Source organism: Rhipicephalus microplus, chromosome 7 (genome assembly GCF_043290135.1).
Source record: "Rhipicephalus microplus isolate Deutch F79 chromosome 7, USDA_Rmic, whole genome shotgun sequence".
Classification (NCBI taxonomy): Eukaryota; Metazoa; Arthropoda; class Arachnida; order Ixodida; family Ixodidae; genus Rhipicephalus; species Rhipicephalus microplus.
This window is the reverse complement of record NC_134706.1, coordinates 91380190-91394804: the sequence shown is the minus strand read 5'-3', so window position 1 is coordinate 91394804 and position 14615 is coordinate 91380190.

Here is a 14615-nt window from a genome sequence, read left to right as displayed (position 1 = left end):
GTCGCGTGCGGCAATCTTGGACTCCTGCGCCTCGTCTAGGGGGATCGATACGTGCAGTCATTGCGGACTTGGTATTCGCATCTTCGTGGCGCCACGGGCACTCGAGTAGTAGGTGGGCCAGTGTGTTTGACACGTCGCATATTGGGCGGTTGTAGGCGTGTGGCGTCGGGTAGACTCTTATGCAGTAGGGTGTCGTGTGTATGGGTGTTAGCTTGAAGTCTTCGAAATGCTGCAGCAGGCCGTCACCGTCGCGTACTCTTTTCGATCTTGGAGTGACTGTACACAGAGCTGCTATCTGTTTTGTCGGAGGAACTCTTCTTTCTCAGTGAGGAGAAATTCCTTTGGCACTGCAGGGGTATTTGCTTTTCGTGTGTGTCTGCGAAAGACGTGTGAAGCTTGTTTTTAGGCCTGCCTGGTTCTGGTAGGTTGATGTTTGTTTAGTGCTGGCCCAAATATTGTGTAAATACCATGTAAATACGTAGCATATACATATTTACGTTTTATTTTTGTGTTCTTCTTTACCATGTAATGTATACATATTGACCCGTGTCTACATGTGGACGAAAACGATTATGGGGAGATTTAGCGGACACCAAGTAGTGGGCCTCTGGCTTGACTCGAGAACGAAGAAGACAATCTTGCGGCTCGGCTGTTGATAACACGCTGCTTTCGTTGTCTCAAGGCGTACCTGTGCTTTGTTCGCGTTGTGCTGCGACACTGCTGGAGGTGCTGGCACGTGACCCCGTCTTATGCTCCACACTCCCAGGGGAGCCGTTCATCCAGCCCGGACGCACTTGTCAACACTCCCGTGCATCGCTTCAGTCGTCGTCGCTTGTGAGGCTTCCGTCCAGAGTTCACCCTCTCACAGGAACACTTTACAAGACACCGCTCACATCTACCAATGGCCACCACCACTCCAGAACAGTTACTACGATATAGTAGTCTGCCAACCGCACCTCAGATAATTCTTTTTTTACCGCTGGTGCCTGATCGTTTTGGTGGTGGAGCACATGAAGACGTCGAAGACTGGCTAGATCACTATGAACGTGTCGCCAACACCAACCAGTGGTTTTTTGAACGAAGGCTTTACCGCGCCTATTTCTTCTCGACGACAGCACTCGTACTTGGTACGAGAGCAGAGAAGGCAGTTTGTCAACATGGAGTGACTTTAAAAGAGAGATGATTGACAGATTTGCTAATGTCGACTGGCGCGAACGTGCACAGCATTCATCGAGTTACGATTTCAGAAACCCAATGAAACGGTCGCAATGTTCACTGAGAACATGGCTCCTCTCTTCCGTAAAGCTGACCCGCACATGACCGACGACAAAACGTTACGCTACCTCATGCGCGGCGTTGAAGAGCAATTGTTCGCCGGATTTTGCGGAACCTGCCACACACCGTGACAGACTTAATTTAAAGAAGCTACGGCTATCGAGCGGGCGCTTCACCTACGATGTCGGCATTACGATCGCTTGTCTAGCAACGCCCACATTCAAGTCGCCGCTATAACAACTGACAATCAAAGCTCGTTGTCTGATTTATTACGAGAGATTGTTCGCAAAGAGCTGCTGAAGCTGCGAACTCGGGTCATGGAAGCACCCACGGCGTCTGTCGCTGAAGTCGTCCGCGAACGAATACGCCAAGCGTTTTCAACAACTGATCCTACTCACGATCAGTGACCTATGAGCTACGCAGCCGCTTTTCGCCGCCCGCCGCCCGTTGCGCCGTCGTACCAGCAATCGGCAGCCGTTCCTTGGTCACCACCGCAAGAACAGACACCGCGGCGCCCTGCCGTCGTGCCGCCGTACAATATGCTGCCGTACTAAGAGCCGTCTCCCAACGAGACACGGCATTTGCCACATTACGAGCCGTTGCGGCGTCCACAGCTTCGTAAAACAGACGCCTGGCGCACTGTGGATAGGCGTCCGCTTTGTTTTACCTGCGGAGGTGTGGGCCACATTTCCCGTCATTGCTGGCACCGCATCGATACGTTTCGACCTCTTTGGCGATGGTCTGACGATTGACGCGCTAACGACGACTACGCACCACGACGGGACGCTGAATCTCAAGGACCCCCCTTGCCTTGGTTCCATTTTGACAACCGCTGTGCCAACAATAACGACAGTGTGCCTAATTACAAGCCAGGTTTGGGACGTGTGCCACGTTCTTCATCTCCGGAATATTCGCCTTCTTCTCCCCACCACACTATAGCCAACTTCAGTGGAAGGAGGTCACCATGTCCACGCCGGGTAAACTGAAGGCGGCGACCTCCGGGAGTGAGGTTGCAGGCCGTCAAGGCGACGAAAAAATGCCCCCATTACTCTTACCACAGGACGCCGTAAAGCCGACTAGTTGTAACACCGACGAAACTGGGACCACAGATCTTACCATTTTCGTAGACAGACAGCAAGTAAAAGCCTTAGTTTACACCGGTGCCGACTTTTCTATCACAGGTGAAAACATTGCCGTTACCCTAAAAAAAGTGAAGACTACGTGGACGGGATCTCACCTGAGGACAGACAGCAGGCGGCCGGCTGTTGATGCCTGTTGGAAGGTTAATTGATATGTGGGGTTTAACGTCCCAAAACCACCTCATGATTATGAGACACGCCGTAGTGGAGGGCTCCGGAAATTTCGACCACATGGGGTTCTTTAACGTGCACCTAAATCTGAGCACACGGGCCTACAACATTTCCGCCTCCATCGGAAGTGCAGCCGCCACAGCCGGCATTCGAACCTGTGACCTGTGGGTCAGCAGCCGAGTACCTTGGCCACTAGGCCACCACGGCGGGGCGCCTGTCGGAAGGTGTACAGCAAGACTCGCCATCGGTGGCTCTTCTTTCGTGGCGACGTTCGTCATCCTCACCTCATGTTGCAAGGACCGGATCATATGGATGGACTTCTAAAGAGAATATGGTGCCGTCATCAGCATCCCGGACCGCTCAATTACGTTCCGCAATAGCTCTGCTTTAGTTGACTGTTCAGACGCAATACGTAACACTTTACGTATAATTGATGATGATGTGGTCGTCCCGGACAGTCATGCACTGTTGTTGAAGCGTTTGATGGCGAAGGCATTGCCGACCAAATTGGCTCGCTGGTATTTAGCCATGGCATTTCGGTCGCATGAAGTAACGTCCGTCACACTGGTGGACGGACGAACTTACTTCTGACCAACTTTAGTGCTGATCCCTGGCACCTTCCGAAGGGCACAGCTATCGCTGCCTACGACAATATCGTAGAAATTCGAGGCATTTTATGTTTGTCGGTATTGGACGAAGCACCTAATCAAGAACCAGAACCCGTTCTCGACGTTGCCACCACTCTGCCAAAGGACAACAGACAGAGACTTCTTCAGCTGCTAGCCGAATCCTGTGACTGCTTTTCATCCACATCGTGAGTTGGTCGAACACCTCTGACAACGCATCGAATAATCACCGAGGATACTAGGAGATCTATTCACCAGAACCCTTATCGTGTAGCTTTAAAAGAACGGGAAGCCATACAACAAGTCGCGAAAACACTTGAAGATGATGTCATTCAACCGTCACAGAGCCCCTGCGCATCGCCTGTAGTGCTAGTAAAGAAAAAGGACGGCACCCTGCGGTTTTGCGTGGAGTACAGGAAACGGAATCGGGTGACCAAGAAAGAAGCGTACCCGCTCCCACGTATTGATGACTCCCTTGACAGATTTCGGCACGCTAGCTACTTTTCTTTCATGGACTTGAGGAGTGGATACTGGCAGAGAGAGATAGACCAAAGAGACCGAGAAAAAACCGCTTTTGTGACACCAGATGGTTATTATGAATTTAAAGTCTTGCCTTTCGGTTTATGCTCCGCACCCCCGACTTTTCAAAGGCTTATGAACACGGTACTTTTGGGCTTGAAGTGGAAAACGTGCCTAGTCTGTCTGGACGACGTTATAGTGTTTTCGACCACTTTTGACGAGCATATCGAAAGGCTGGAAGTTGTTTTACGTGCCATATGGTCCGCGGGCCTAACATTGAAACCAGAAAAGTGTCATTTCTGTTTTAATGCCCGTTCATCCATTGAGCCGGCAACCCTACCTGAGGAGGAAAAAACGGCTTTTCTCAGTGTCCTCGACGAGGACACAAGGACTGAACGAGAGGAGGCACACGCACACATTCTTACGGCTTGCGCTTCGTGTCTACTTCCCACTTTAACCACCTCTAGTTCATGCTATATACTAGTTCACTGTATTCATATCACTGCGGCCCAACGCTCGCTGAACCTTTCTAAAACCTAGGAGGTTACGCCCAGCGAGTATAACGTAGGAACCCTTTCTTGTCTTCTGTGCGTTGTTGAACAATAAAAAAATTGCAGCGTGCCCGTTAACTAAAAGCTGAATTCTCCTGTCTCTCATTCCCCCTTAGCAGCCATTAGCATGTACATTGAGCACTATCTTTTATTGTTCAACAACGCACAGAAGAAATCTTTCACCAGCACCACCTTGGAGGTCAAAATGTCATACTTGTTACACGCTACTACAACGGATACGTGGGACGAACGGGTGCCGTTATAAGAAGCTTCGCCCCTAAAAAGCACAAGCGAACTACAGACGCCGAAGGCGACATTCGTGGCGCATTTCGTGCGTGCGATATTCGCAATGTCCACGGCCCATGGCGCGCCGTGCAATCCAAGATGGCTGTGGAGGGATGACCGACCCGTGAACTCGCATAAGGAAAGGTGGGACGCACGGACATTCTACCCTTGCCGCTTTAACCGGACGAACTTTTTATCGTCAAATGCATATCGGACCAAAGTACTTTCCCGAATTATAGGGATCTGCTGAATGTTCGCTACCTCATTTCTTGCCGCAGTACGAAGGATGGTGGTGTCAGCTGATCGTCCGTGTATCAACCATGCTTTGGGTAATCCTGGGCGAGCTACAGAAAACTGGGCGAACTACAATTCACTTATGAACTGAACGGCACTTCGAGATAATTTGTTCCGAGGCTGCCTGGGGAACTTGCCGTAGTAGTAGGCCACTAGGAAGTAGCGCACCGTCGTGGCTGTACAGGACCGATTGTTTACCGTAGCGATGGTTTGCAAACGTATTACGCCGTCGTGATTACTTGCGCTGTTAGCATCATGCAGCTGCTTCTTCAATGGAACACAAGCATTTAACATCCCATTAAGTAGCGCTTGTGTCACAGCCATGATCAGACTCTTACAATGCACGATTCCCTGCACTCTGATGTTGCAGGTTCCATCAGCGCGATCGAAACAAGGATATTGACACGTGTACGATTTTCGCAACGTCAACATTGCGAAAATTTGTCGAACAACGTCGTTCGGACGGCACCGTTGAAGTGCACGAGAAATAAGCATTGACTGTAGTCGTAACTGCATATTTTATTGCTTTAACCATTTCTCATCACTGGTCGACTTTGAGCGTAATGGCGGCACGTGGCATTTTGTACTATTAAGTGTAATTGGCCTACGTGGAATGCACAAGAAAAACTATGTCTTTTTATTGTGAGCTCACTGAAGGATATAGTACAATCAATACAATAAAGAGCAAACCTCGTAAGCGTTAAAATGCACGCGACAGTGACGAGTGAATATGAGCAACGAAAGAGGGCAATCGCGTGACGTGTCGTGTGCTCGTTTTCGCGCGATCGCTCGGTTCTCCAAATTTGGAAAGCGTCGCTCATCGCCCGGAAGCACTGGGCTCAAGCAGCCAATAGCGAAAAACCGGAAAAGACAAAGACTACATAGATGAACGTGACCCTACCCGAGTCACGTTTGCGCAACAAAAAATAACGCAATGTTTACGCATGAGCACATAAAAAAAGTGCTGCAAGGCATTCATAAACACTTTCCGTTTCATTACACAACCAGATATTTTATTTTTAAATTGCATAGCGCTCACTACGCGGTTTTCTTGGAGGGAGTAGACGGCTTCATGCCAGCAACAGTGGAGTTCGCTCGCCGAAGCAGTCGCGCGAATGAGGTTTGCCTGCGCTAGCCACTGATCGCGCGAAGACGATCTACGTCGCATCGTTCGTCGCTGTCGCGTGCGTTTTCGCGCTTATGAGCTTGGCCCTAAAATAGACTCACGAGCGTGAAAAAAACATTAACGCATGACGGGAGGAGAAGTGCAACTAGCTGCTCGTGATCTAGCAGCTGATCCTTCATCGTTGGTGCCACTCTAAGTGTGTTGTTAACTATCTACGGCCAGTGAAAAATCCTCGACGTCAACACGGTTTCTTTGAACATCACTGCTGGAAGTAATTTGAGGAATTCTTTCCACCGACCGACTTCTATATCACCAACAACGTGTCATTGCACTGCCCCAACACGGCGTCACCATAGGTGTTCAGTGGTGTCACTCACCACGTTTATCTGGATGTGGGAAGAACATTTTGCTCCGATACCAGGCAAGAAAGGAATCGCTTGCAGTGTGCTGTCATCTACCAACAAACGTAAAAAACAAGACGCGCAGCATAGGCCAAGGTTTGGAAGCGCAAATCGTGAGCCTGCGCTACTTTCCGCTTGCAATGAATGTTATGGTAGTATATTAACTGTATGAATTCATGCACTACAAAAGCACTGACGAATCCTATACGCACGTAAAACACGGCGAGTTTCGACTGCAAAGGTTAGACAATCACATTTAACTATACAACGTGGCTGCAGAAAATCTAGTGAAACTGATATGCGTACTCTGCGGTCTGTAATTGAAAGCGCGAGTTTCCGCGTATATTAATGAAAACTTCGCCTCTCACAAGAACGAATCAGATTCATCATGTCATAGACGGTCCGACATATTCCCCGGTGCACGCAACGTACAAAGTGGTTTGTGTTCGTTTCTTGCTAACGCTTTAACACTGAGAATAGCACCGTCGAACAAGGCAGCGTTGGGAACGTCTGCCACCTGGTCATCTATGCGAGGATGCTCCTGAATTCCGCTAGGCAATGTGACAGTCCATGAACATTGCGAGTACAAAATGACCTAGCCCGTAGCCAGAAAGCGCGATCCGTATCGCACACCCGACAAGTATGCCAGAATATAGAATAATCCCCTACTTGTGAAAGAATCCAGCGCTGATTTCTGCCCTGAGTCAGACTGAAATAATCTACCCGACAGGGCTGCTATCTTCATGGCCGCCATGTTGGCCTTCTTCCCAACTAGTGGGGTCGTGAGTTGGTTGTGGTCATCTTGACTAAATCAGGGATATACAGTGCAGCGTGGCGACGTGTCGAGACGGGCTCCAGATTTCATGGGTGCGGCAAAAAGTGCGAGCAGCAGCGCACGCTCATACAAGCGTACACACAAAAACCGCGGCGTAAATCCTAAATTGTCGAGCTCTCCCAGCACGACGCAACGCGTACCGTCACCAGCAAAATATGAGGGAAGACTCGGTCAGGAGAGAGAAGGACGGCTGGTTTTCTCGACAGCGGTTTGTGCACAGCCCGCATATTTCGCGTGGTTCATCCCTTTGCACAGAAAAGGGAGACACATTGGTTTGCACGCGGCACGCGTCTCTTAGTGGTTACTCCCCATCAACCCATTCGTTCATCATCCGCGTGTATTGGGCTCCGTTACTCCTTTTTTGGGTAATTTTGCCTTAGAGTGTACACTTGGTGGACCTGGAACCATTGGGTGGGTAAGTTACGACGACAACTTATCCGCCCAAGTATCAGAGATCAACGAAGTGAATGATGTTGATAGATCAAAGCTGCAATTAAGTGAATAAATATATGAAGAATGTTTATGAAATCGATTGATCTCTCTGCGCGCGCAAGGACGAATGAACAGATGCGTGGACGGACAGTTGCGTGAATGTATGGATGGATGCGAGAAAGCACAGACGGATGAACGGAAAAAGTACGGCCTATAATAAACCTTTATGCGTGTTATGAACGCTCTACGTGCGGTCTGTTTAAACCTTGTGTTTTGCTGCAACGAAAAGCCACGACAACGGCATCAACAGCCATCGTGAGCACCTGAGGACCTTTGCTCTAAGAACAGAATAGTTTTCATAACTAACACGAATGTTCTATTTTAGTCCGGCTATTTCCTTAGTCGTTCTAGTCGGAATGAAGAGTTTGTCCTGTGAGCAGTGCATGTCCCGTGATCTCCGTTCCTTTGTCATCTTCTTGACATTATTCACGTAGTGCTGTTTTGTTATTTGTCTTTGTACAACAGACCCCGAAATTACTGTTTACGCATGAGCCCACACTTAAGAACCCAGCCAGAAAAAACTTTGCTATTATCACATTTCTACTGTATTTTGTATCCTTGCGTCTGGTAATCCGAAATCAAATTGTATATGCTGTGAATTATCACGCAATATTTGATAGCGCTAACATTTGTGACACAAAAACGGCACCAAGGGTGATGCACGTGTGTGTACGATTATGCCTTCGCTTCTCAGCGTCTGCAGTACGTTTAACGTCACACAAGCATTTTTACGAAGATTGATATATTACCCAAACATTTAAATTTTTTTGCAATAAGATATACACAGACAAGAGAATAAAAGCATAAATGGCATTCTATATTTATCAAATGCCCTTTCACTGTCAAAACACACCCTCTAGAGAAGTCTGAACGTGCGCACGTAAGCGCGAGATGGCAGATCGCTCGATATTTTCGAACTCTTACCTCTTGTATTATTTTAGGAACTGAAGGTGTTTCTACTTGCCGCAGTGAATAATGATTGTGCTTGAACAATATAATCAGCCAACAGGATACCTGCAAATGTCTGATTGATTCTCTTTTTGCTCTACCCCCTTTGGGAAAGGTAGGAGAGAGAGGAAGCTCAGCCAGAGAATATCGGCGAGGAACTTCGGACCACCCATGATGGATTGCACCACTAAACAGATGGTGTGTGACGGCGTCTTTAGTATCAATCTCTGCTGGTAGAAACATAGCCCAGTAGTATAATTAGTGATTTGTTACAAGAAATGCAGCTCAAAGCTGCTTGAAATTTTGAGGAAGCTGAATATGAAATAAAGGGCATGAGCCTTCATCTATTTTCTCATTAGCAGTGCTCGCCATTCGCTGTCATGAAAAGCATTGTCAAATTCTGTTGATTATTTTACGGTAACGAGCTACATCCCCTATAGTGGTCATGTAATCTTGTAAGCGAGCACATGGCAGTGAGAGAGGTCGATCCGGTAAGCGGTGTTAAATCTTCTGATACAGTTCTTGGTATGGCATAAGATGACTGTATGAAGAACATTTATGAGTAGTCCTAACGTGAAAATCATGGTATGTTTGTCATGTGTTTGTCATGAATGTCAGGATTTAGATTTTGTGGTCCTGCAGCTCTTGCGGTGGTTTCGTTCACATGGCATATTGCAAAACTGGTATTGTATGACATGATTGCATGGCAAACACAAGCGAGAGACCCTGACATGAAAATCATGACATGCGCGTCATGTAACAACATGACTACATGCCATGCTCATGATGCGGTCGCGGGCATCTCGCTAGCGTCACATATACCAAATTTGGCATTACGGGATCTGAATGCATGATCAAGATATATACTGGTGCAAACATGATAGTCAAGATATGCCTGTCATAATAGAACATGACTATACATGCCACACATATGATGCACTCACGGCCGTTTCGCTAGCTTCACATATACAAAATTTGGTATTACGGGACGTGAATGGATGATGAAAGTATGGTGGTGCTAACATGATAAACATGAGACGCGTGTCATGTAACAACATGACTACATGCTACACTCATGATGCGCCCGAAGCGGTTTTGCTAGCTTCACATGTACCAATTTGGTATTACGCAACGTGAATGGACGACAAAGATAAATGACGCATCTAAACATGATAATCATAAAATGCGTGTCAGGTCACAACATGACTACATGCCACACTCATGATGTGCTAGCGGCCATTTCGCTAGCTTCACAGATGCCAAATTGGTATTACGTGACTTCAGTGGAGAACGAAGGTATGTGACTGGTGCAAACATGATAACCATAAGATTTGTGTCATGTGAGAACATGACTACATGCCACAGTCAAGGCGCCAATATATTTCGACGGGACGTGGTGCGCGTGCTCGCCAGCATTCATTTTGTCACGTCACTCTGGCGTTGTCATGCTAGGCGCCAGTCCTGCCATATACTCACAGGCGCGCGCCGCACTGCATTGCTTTGACGCAAGCGCGTTTCAGCGTGTCCAACGTCCCTCCATCACGAAAAGGTGGAGACGCAGTGTAATCTCGGTAGCGCATCGGTGCGAAATGTAGCATGTCGCATTTCGAGTCGGTTGCCGTCAGGGCACGTCGACTAACTCTGGTAGTGCCGTTCGCGTTTTGCTAACGTAGCGTCGCTGTGCCCAGCGTGCGCCCGTGTCGACACTACATTGGCGTATATTTGGCCCATCATGGTACGCTCACGTCCGTTTTGCTAGCTCCGCATATACAAAATTTGGTGTTACGTTAAGTCAATGGATGACAAAATATATGACTGGTTCGAACACGATAATCCTGAAACGCGTGTCATGTGAAAACATGACAACAAACTACGCACATAGCGTGCTCACGGCCGTTTCGCTAGCTCTAGATATACTAAATTTGGTGGTTTTGGGACGTTAAACCCCACAAATCAATCAAATCTAAATTTGGTATCACGTGACATGAATAGATGACAAAGGCGAACGACACATCCAAACATGATATTCATGACATGGAAGCCATGTACGGCATTGTTTACCTCCACCTCGTAACGTCGTGCTGATTTTGAAGTGACATATAGACATTTCTCATTCATGCTTCGCATAGCATCAACACCCACTGTACGCGGGATCTGCCACTTTTTTAAATGTGAAGCATTTCTTAGCAAACTTCGGCGACTTTGAGCGTATCTATCTATCTATCTATCTATCTATCTATCTATCTATCTATCTATCTATCTATCTATCTATCTATCTATCTCTCCTGGCCGTTTCGACAATGGTATCAATACCAAACATGGTATGGTACATCATGACTGTATGAAGAATCTATTTGATTAGTCTTAACATTAAAATCATGACAAGTATGTCATGAATGTCATGATTTTCATGTCATGGTCCTGCAGCTATTGCAGTGGTTTTGTTCACATGGCAAGTTGCAAACATGGCACGTAGGTTTTGTTCACATGGCATGGTATGGTATGACATGATTGCATGGCAAACACAAGCGACAGACCCTGACATGAAAATCATGACATGCATGTCATGTAACAACATGACTACATGCCATGCTCATAATGTGCACGTGGCCATTTCGCTAGCTTCGCATATGCCAAATTTGGTATTAACTGACGTCAGTATATGACGAAAGTATGTGAGTGGTGCAAACATGATAATCGTGAGGTGCATGTCATGTAAGAACATGACTACATGCCACCGTAAAGGCGCCACTACATTTTGGCGTACGTTTTGTCACGTCACGCTGGCGTTGCCACACCAGGCGCCGGTCCTGTCATATACTCGCCGTCACGCGCCGCGCTGTGTTGCTTTCACGCATGCGCACGTTCCAGCGCGTCCGGCATCCCTCCGTCACTAAAACAGGCAGACGCAGTGCTGCCTGGGTAACTCGTCGGAGCGAAATGAAGCATGTCGCATTTCACGCCGGTTTGGAGCTAGTGAAATGGCTGCGAGCGCTTCATAAAGGGCCCAATTGACTACAGCGTAACGTTGACGTGCGCGAAAGCTGGCCTCAGCGAAGCTACATAATCAAAACACGAGCACTCTATAGTCTGACGGTAGGTGCGACCGGTGCAACAAGCGCCGACGGACGCTTGTTGCACCGGTCGCACCTACCGTCAGACTATAGAGTGCTCGTGTTTTGATTATGTAGCTTCGCTGAGGCCAGCTTTCGCGCACGTCAACGTTACGCTGTAGTCAATTGGGCCCTTTATGAAGCGCTCGCAGCCATTTCACTAGCTCCATATAGAACAATTTGGTGTTACCTGATTCAGTGAATGTCGAAGTAGCTTCACATATACTAACTTTGGTATCACATGATGTGAATAGATGACGAAGATAAACGACACATTCAAACATCATAATTATTACAGGGAAGTCTTGAACGGCCCAATTTTGCCTCCACCTCGTAACGTTGTGCCGATTTCAAAGTGACATATCAACCTTCCTCATTCGCGCTTTGCATATCATCGATTCCCACTCTACGTGGGATCTGCCTTTTTTTTTGCTTTGCGATGGCGTTACTCTTTTTGCAGTCGCATAATATGCGTGACTTATATGCTTCAGAAACTCGAATACGATGCCTCGAAGAGATCCTAAATTCCAAACACATCACTTGTTGTGGCGTTTAGGTTTTTAGTAGATGTTTTCAACGCATTTTATAAAAACTTCACAGCTTTGCTGCAAAGGCGAAGCAATGAACGCGATAACAACAAATCGGAAGGTCAGTGCCCAATGACAAGCAGATCAAAACGTGCCCCGTGTTTCTCGCACAAAGTGAGGCATGAAACGTACTCACAGGCACAGATGAACGCGAATGAGCGTTCATCTGTACCTGTGAGTACGACCCCCTTTTCGCAAACGAAGGCTGCGAAACGACTGCAGTGACATTCGTGCGTACGGTAACTACAACAATGGCTCTAGTGAAAGCCCAACGCGAGCCAAGACGTACATGCACTTGCTATGAATACCGCGACCCCACCACTACCCCAACACCCTTTAAAAAAATTACGCTGGCAGCTGCGCAGTGGCGTGACAGTCTACGGAACTCGTGAACAGGAAGCATGGCCTAACAATCAGCCTATTATGCGCGTCAAACCTTTCCGGGCTTGCTATGCATCCACGACCACGACATGGCCTTGAGGGTATAGGCGCATTAACGTGTATCTCTCTTGCAGGCAGCGGCCCGCCTTAAGGGATAAGTCATGAAAACGACATGTTTTGACGCCCGATCCCAATGTGCGCTTGTACCTTGCATCGTTACAGCGATAATACATGTTGCATTGTAAAGAATATAATATATATATATATATATATATATATATATATATATATATATATATATATATATATATATATATATATATATAACGATTTGCTCCCCCTGGTCGCGGGAGCAAATCGTGGCTGTGGCGGCTGCAATTTTGATAAGGGCGAAAGTGCTGTAGGCCCGTGGACTCAGATTTGGGTGAAAACGGCCAGACTTCAATCGTGACTCACTCTCAGAGTATTAGTATTTATTTTATTTGCATTTTTCTCAAGTTTTATTGGTCAAGCTGATGCTGATATTTGGGTTATGGACAAGTTGATCATTTTCCGCTCACAACCAATGACGCAGCCGCCAATGCCAGAATTTCTGCGAAATAAGCTATTTAACGCTATCGCGGTAAAGAAACCATAGGAGATGTTCAAGTCTGCATTGTTTATACACAAGATTTAATATACAACGCTGATACAACTGCTCAGTTTCAATTAATCAAACATGCCTCCACATATGTCACGTATCATTTTCAGACTTTCTATACAAAAAATACACTGTGAATAAAGAGAGGTCGGCATTCGCAGTCATTGATACAGCGCATTGATACATGACCATCGCGGCAAAAGTTGAGCTTCTGTTGTGCTATATGCCCCTGTTGTTGCGGCAACTGTCCGTGTGGCCTATGTACACTTCACCGCGTGAGAATAGGAATCAATCAATGGCACTTCGTGCGCCTGCTACAAAAAAGACACGATTTTTTTTCGCGCTGCGTTGTACTTTGTTCCAAAAATTGTCAGTAGCCTAGCAAAAGCAAAACCTCATTATTTTTGTGGACCACAAAAATTCACATCTTCTTTCGCTCTTCTGGCCACTTTCGTTAGACTTGGAAATAAACCGTGCATATATGACACAGATTTCGACTTCCGGCTGTCTTCATTATGCCTGCATGACCTTGCGAAATTTTTCAGCTTTGTTATCACCTGCATCAACCAGCTGTTTTTTTTGTATGAAAAAATCGACTAGCATTCGGTAAGGGCAGAACTTACCCAGTGTATTCAGGAAACAGATGTTAGTTATGCCGTCGACGGAAGCACCCATGTGGTCGGGACTCCGCGCCGACTCGTGTGGGAGTACTGTGTTAGTAAGATTGGTGCGAGCATCCAAATAGCGCTCGTCTCTCTGTTTCTTGTCCTGCTTTTCGCGCATGCTAAAAAAGTTACAATATGGTTACATGCCATTTCGTCTGGCTATCTTTTTTTACAGCCAAATAGCTTTTCAGGCGTTAAAAGACCTGATGGCCATCATGTAATCAGCACAAAATAGATAATAAATATGCAGTAGTTAGGGCGAGATAGATGACGACCTGTCCGGTCATTCTGTTGTCTCAGTCTTTACCGAGTTGGCCCTAATAACACACGGCCGCTGATGCCTACCACATAGGCGACCAAGCCATTCGGTCGTGAATTGAATGCTCGTAGAATTGGCGGGTTTTGTCTTCTGCAGGTTACCCTAAAGAGAAATGCCTTAGACAGCGTTCTCCTTCTACCATGGTTATTTACAAAATTTATCTGTCGTGATAGTGTATGAATCACGATCCTCGACATTAGGATGTCTTGAAATGGAACTGCTGTCGCCTTACTTAGGGGAGAGATCAT